The 6,490-nt window shown below is 36.3% G+C and overlaps 1 long non-coding RNA gene across 1 annotated transcript; it reads right to left on the bottom strand.

The window, feature by feature from the left end:
* Positions 1 to 4,765: 4,765 nt before the first annotated feature.
* Positions 4,766 to 5,427, bottom strand: LOC121987495. The gene is made up of 3 exons (XR_006113625.1): positions 5,304 to 5,427; positions 4,963 to 5,004; positions 4,766 to 4,862 (listed from the first exon to the last, which is right to left on the bottom strand). It is a non-coding gene; the product is annotated as an uncharacterized LOC121987495 (long non-coding RNA).
* Positions 5,428 to 6,490: the final 1,063 nt, after the last annotated feature.

The raw sequence follows: 6,490 nt of genomic DNA, 5'->3' as shown, positions 1-6,490 counted from the left end.
AGTACATTGCCAGTTACATGGATCTTCACACACAACCACTCATGGGTTAGTGGTATATCAGACAGGGTGTGTGGCAGTTTTGCTCTTTTAGGCTCCGCTGGGCTGCTCATGGGTAGTGGTGATGCAGCGTGGTAGCCGGCAGGGATCCCTCCTCTAGACTGATTTAGGGAGATGAGAGCATTGCTGTCACGCCCCAGAGGAGTCCCCGTCCGAAGAAATTTCGGCAGCATCTCCCCTGTACGGCGGACAATTTGAAACTTTCTACATATCTCCATACCTCAGCCACATGCGGCTGGAATAATAACAATAAATATAACACAACCACACAAACATCCACGCAGCTATATATATAATCAAACAAAGCAGTAATACTCTGACTCGAAAACCACCCTACTCAACTACACTCGTAAAACTCAAATCCGACGAAACTCACCTCTTATGCCGACCCGGCAGGCATGTAGTAGAATAAGACCAAATAAAATCCATCGACATCACAAAAATAAATACAACGTCCAAGTATCAAACAAATCAAGTCTAAACATAGACAAACGAGAAGAAAACTCAAAAGTCAATCAATCCTCGAGGTCTGCAGGGGATCTAGCACTACGTGCAGTGGGGACTAGCGACTGGAACTCCCTCCTAACAGCATTAACCTGAAAATAACAACAATGGAGGCGGGGTGAGTCCAACACACAGCAGGTACAATTGATATGCAAAGTAAAAAAATAACACCTAGCACTAATCATGCGTACAGTCTCCTGATAAAATAAAGATAAATGCAAAGCGAAGTAGACAGGAGAGAATCTGTACTAACCAGGACCCGGTATAAGGACAAACAGTCTGAAAGGCATAGAAGACCTGTATGCATGTCAAACATAGGTATCCAAACAATATGCAGCATATAAATGCAGCAAACACAATCACAAACAATAAATGCATCATGCATATGATGCCAATGTCATGGTCACCCCTGACGCCAGTCAGCCAACTCACAACAAAAGTGGGACCAAGTGGGTAGGGCTATGACAACCGTGCACTCTGCAACACTACTCCTGATGAGTGATCGAGTGGACGGGATGCTGTCGGAGTACATACATACTCCTACCCCAAATCATAAATGGGGGAGCGCAATGCTCTCATCTCCCGGTACACTATGACGGAGAGGAATCTCTAACGTGCTACACGCTGCGTCACACTACCCATGAGCGGATCAACGGAGCACCGGAAGAGTCAAACTGACGTGCTACCACGCTGTGTCACGCTACCCATGAGCGTCACAACGGAGCACCGAACAGTGATGAAAACTGACAAAGTGCTCGACAATAATGGAGCAATCTATCGCACAGCATGCGATCATGCAAATGGTGCATGTCACTAAGCATGGTAATATACTAAACCAACCTCTGGACATATAACAATGGGCACCATAGTGAATAGATCAAATCAAGATATACTGATCAATAAGGTATCAAACCTAGGTCCTGAACATGTGAAACATAGTTATATCACTACCCATGAGCATGATAAATCAGGTACAAGATCAATAAGAGATGCAATCAAACAACCAATCAAGCAAGTAACATGTATTGGGCAGTGATTAACCGAAACAAATATGAAACACAATTAATGCAACATATTATTTTCATTACTAAGCATATCAAAGATAATAAGTCAAAAGTACCCGCCTCCGAAAATAAAGGTCCAATCTGACTCCGAGATACTCGTCTCGCGTCAAAGTCTTGTATCCAATAGATATTCAGATTTAGCTAATTTTCATTATAAACAAAATTAGCTAAACTAAATCCTAATCCGATTAGGAAGCTAGAGTATCAATTCCATTTAAATCTAAGTCTATACTTAAATCAATTCTAGTGGCAATTCAGTCTTCAACTTACCACCAGATAACCCCACCATAAATAAACAACTAAACACAATTAATCCACTAAATTCCCAATTCATCTTAATTCAATGATTTCACCTAAATTTGCACCTCTTGTTAACATTAACAAATTCCATAACCAACCTATTCATTTACCTCTTCCTCTCCACTGATCCGAGGTGAGGAACAATCTGGAGAAAGAAACCCCAGTGAACAGTGATGGAGTGGCTGAACACTACAACAAAAACCTTCATAGACATCGGTTTTCCACCGGTGTCTATTTGATTTTCGACCGATGTCTATGAAGCCGATGTTAAAAGTCTGTCATTTTAGACATCGGGTTAAAACCGGTGTAGTATCACTTAACGACACTGGTCTTCGAATCGGTTATTAACCGGTGTAGTATCACTTAACGACACCGTTTCATCAACGGTGTAAAATCGATGTAATATTGTATGTTAATAACACCAGTTTTGGCAGCGGTAAATGACCGATGTAATATTACTTTATAACACCGGTTTTACATCGGTGGAAAACCGATGTAATATGTATATTTTTTTAACAGCACAGATTTGATTTTAAAACCGACAATAATATAAAAAAATACACAAATATTCATAAATTGTACAAATATTCTTCATTCAATAATATCCATAAAATACACAAATATTCATAAATTATATAAATAATCTTCTTACAACAATATCCATAAAATACTCAAACATTCTTTTTACATCAAAAGCTAGCTAATAGATATCAAAATCAAAGTATAACATTCTGTTAACACATCAAGGTACAACTGTCTCAAATGTAATCTAGCATGCATTCAGCCCACTCGAACCGCACTTCATCAATTTCAACTCTGGAGTACTTGAGATTTGTAAACTGTAAAAACACATAAATCCACCATATGTCAAATAACTAAAACAAATGTGTGCATGTATCAAATAAAATAGAATACTGAGTTTTTAAAAGATGCTGTGGAAGATAACGAATATAACAGTGAAGGAAGCATAGAAGAACAAAGAAAATGTTCATAGTTAACAAGCAAATGAAGAGATATACTATTTATTGTACTACCTCTAATGCCATCTTCCAAATCTCATAAGCAAGAATGCAACTGTGCCCTTTGTATACACATGGCTAATAGACATAATACAATAAGGAGCAAAAGCTATAAAATTCACCATCACCACGCAATCAATGAAGCAGGCAAACACAAGGTGGGTTGATATGTAGTGAAAGTGTTAATTAAGTGGAACTGCAACAAATCATGACTCAAGTCTGAGCTTTTTTTGCGGCTTTCATCTTTCCCAGATAATTCCTTCAGTGATTTTTGCTGCTAACTTGGTTTCTGTTTTTTCACATCTTTGTATTAGCGGAATGGATTAAGATTATAAAACCCTCTTACATTTCTTTTGCAGTTGGTTGATTTTGAGAGCTGGAAAATTATTTTCTCAGAATCTAAGAAAAGTGCTGGTTACTTCAGCAGAGTCTCTCTTCCAGAATATAATGTTCCTCGAGAGCAACAAGAAATGGAAATTCAAGCTAACATCTTTGCTTTTGGAGTAGTTTTATTGGAAATAATCAGTGGAAGACCTCCATATTGCAAGGAAAGAGGGTGTCTGATAAATTGGGTAAGATGCATATTTGAAAATATTTGATACTCAAACACAGCATCGACTTCTTGTAACAGATACTGAGGGCATAAACCCAAATTTGTTCTTATTTCCTACAAACTTCCGATAATCATTTGTTCCATGTAGTTTAGAAGCTTAATTCTCAACAAGCCCTCTAATCAGTTCATACAATAGTCAGGGTAAGTTAAAGGTTGTATTACCTCTATTTAGCTACCTTATCACATCCCAACTGAGGAAACCATAGCCTCGCTGCAAATCACAAGTTTCTTTCAACATTATCTTCCCTTTGGAGATTCATTAGTTGGAAAAGACATAACATTGTTTGCCCTTTGGGTTCGCTAGTCTCAAGATATATCCTTCTTGATCCAACAGTTTGTGATTCATATTAGTAGATTCATGCTATATATCCACGGCTCATTGTTCTTCTATGTTATACAGGCCACAAAGTATCTTCAAAACCCAGAAGAGATAAGTAAACTAGTAGACCCTGAACTGAAAAACACAAAGTCAGAAGACCTCGCGGGTTACAGTTAGCCATGTGCATGAAGATGGGGGTCTAAAAGTGTATATCTGGTTAAGTAGTTTCTATTACTGGCTTTTACTGTAACAGATCAACTGAAAAGTGTATATCTGGTTAATTTACAAGTAATGAAGTATTCACAATCAGGAAGCTATTTAATGATCTTCTTTCTTATCAAGAGCAGGGAATTTTCTTGATGCAAACTAGCCAATTACTGTAACCATAGGGCACAAGGTCACAAAACTCAAAAACATCGATTATGATAGGACGCTGAGATCCTAAGCAATAATTTTACTTCAGAAAAACCTTGGAAACGATCCCAAATTCAAATACTTCAGTGGCAAAGGAAACTCACAACAAATGGTACCAGAGAAAACAACAAAAGGAATCCATAACAAAATAGGATAACATTTTTCATGTTTAACATCACCAAAAAAGCAATCAACTAGACCATGCCACTAAACAATGCTCACCTGGTTTAACAAAATCGGAAAGGCCAAAATCAATCAACTTCATCTGAGCATTTTCATCTCTAGTGGTGAAAAGAAAATTCTGTTGTTAAATACAAGGAAGAAATATTAACAGCGCTGAAAAATATATGTTGAAAAAGAAATGAACAGCAGAATACCCTAAGTTGCTCCTGTAAAATAAGAGATCTAAAGTAATATCATGTCTGCATAAATTGAATCAAAGTTCTCTATGATACAAACCAACCTCTTGCTTTAAATCACGATGCACAACACCTTGAAGATGACAAAAGACGATTACACTCAGTATTTGAATAACTATAGCTTTTGCATCCTCCTCTGAGTACCTTCCACCTCTTGAGAACACAAAGGAAAAAAAGCAATCAAAAGTTATTAATTTTCAAATTCAAATAATCAAATAGATATAAATTATGGCCAATAAAATCACTTTTTTACCTGGATAAAATTCTTTCTAATAATTCTCCACCTTCACATAATCTGGAAAAGAGAAAACATATTGTTGAGTTCCAAATTAACAGAAATACTACATAATTTTAAAAAAAAATAAAAATTGCTGCCCATCATCTTAGAAGTGTTCATTTTAAAATTTGTATGGAAAAGTATTATCATTTTTCCTTAGTGTAGGATACAAAGTGGAAAGCAAAGAGGCATATTAGTAGGATACTACATGCAAAAAGTTTTGGATATATCAACTCTATCTTGTGACATGGAACAAATATCAGATGTAGAAACGCTGTTACTCATTGTTAAGCTAACTAGAGTTAATTAAGACATACTCCATGACTACGTAGACGTTAAGTGCATCCTCACATGCATCATAAAATTTGACAAGATTATTATGGTTGGACAAGGCTTTGAGGATTTACTTGAAAATATATTACAAATTATATTTTGGCATTTTTGGTTAAATTTTTTTTTCAAAAAAAACAAGAACCAAATATAATTAAACTATCAAACTCATCAAACCAAAGCAAGACATAGAAACCAAAATTTAAATCATGTTCTTTTCGATTTTCTACATGGAACCAAATAATGGAGGCCTCAGATAAAATGACCAACATCATTCTACAAGCCATTGCTACTAGATCAATACACTATGACAGTATGAATAAACTTGATATTCATCTAGTTAATAAATGGGAATCAGGAGGCACAAAATGTCAAAGTTGTAGCATGCGTAAGAAACAAGAAACTCAAAGAACAGGGCATACAATGAGGCATAACAAAATGATTCAGGTCAAGGAGTCTACCTATCCAATAATGACTGCCTTGACTTCATCAAAGGAAGTCAAATGAAGAGCTGGAAAAGATAGCATGAACTTTGATAACTTTCACCTAAGACCTTAACAGGCATTAACTTACATAACTGCACAATAAACAGTCAAAAAGATGGACAATAAATGATGTGGAACAACATAATCATTATTTCTCCCAACTCTGTGTGTAGTGATTACACATGCTTGCACCCTTACAGAAGTTTCAGTATGCTTCTATCTCAACCCATGTTATAATAGACGCAGAAACACACTTTTCCATGTCAGTTCTATTCTTAAAAGTAAAAAATAGTGCATTTCAGGAAAGAGAAGAAATGGCTATTTTTTTCTAGCAATATTGATTAGAAGAGATTAACCTTGGTACCATATATAAGGTAGAACCAAAAGCTTCACAAGGCAGATCAGTAGTCCCGAAGTTTGAGTATATAAATTACATTCAAGTTTTGGCTAGGGAACATGAACAATTTCCTGGCAGCATGATGTCAACAAATGAAAATAACTGATAATTTTCTTACAGTAACCCACTATTGAGAAGAATTTCTATCATCCACATATCAGCACCATGTGAATGTCATAGTCATCAGGTGGAGTTGGAGACACAAAAAATCTCTCATCTCTGGTAACAAACTCACATTTACATTTTATCTTCAACTTACCGAAGGCGTAGATCACAAGCCATAGTGTTTTCA

Source organism: Zingiber officinale, chromosome 5B, assembly GCF_018446385.1.
Source record: "Zingiber officinale cultivar Zhangliang chromosome 5B, Zo_v1.1, whole genome shotgun sequence".
Taxonomy (NCBI): Eukaryota; Viridiplantae; Streptophyta; class Magnoliopsida; order Zingiberales; family Zingiberaceae; genus Zingiber; species Zingiber officinale.
Note: the sequence above shows the minus strand (reverse complement) of the source record. Positions and strands in the feature narration are given on the sequence as shown.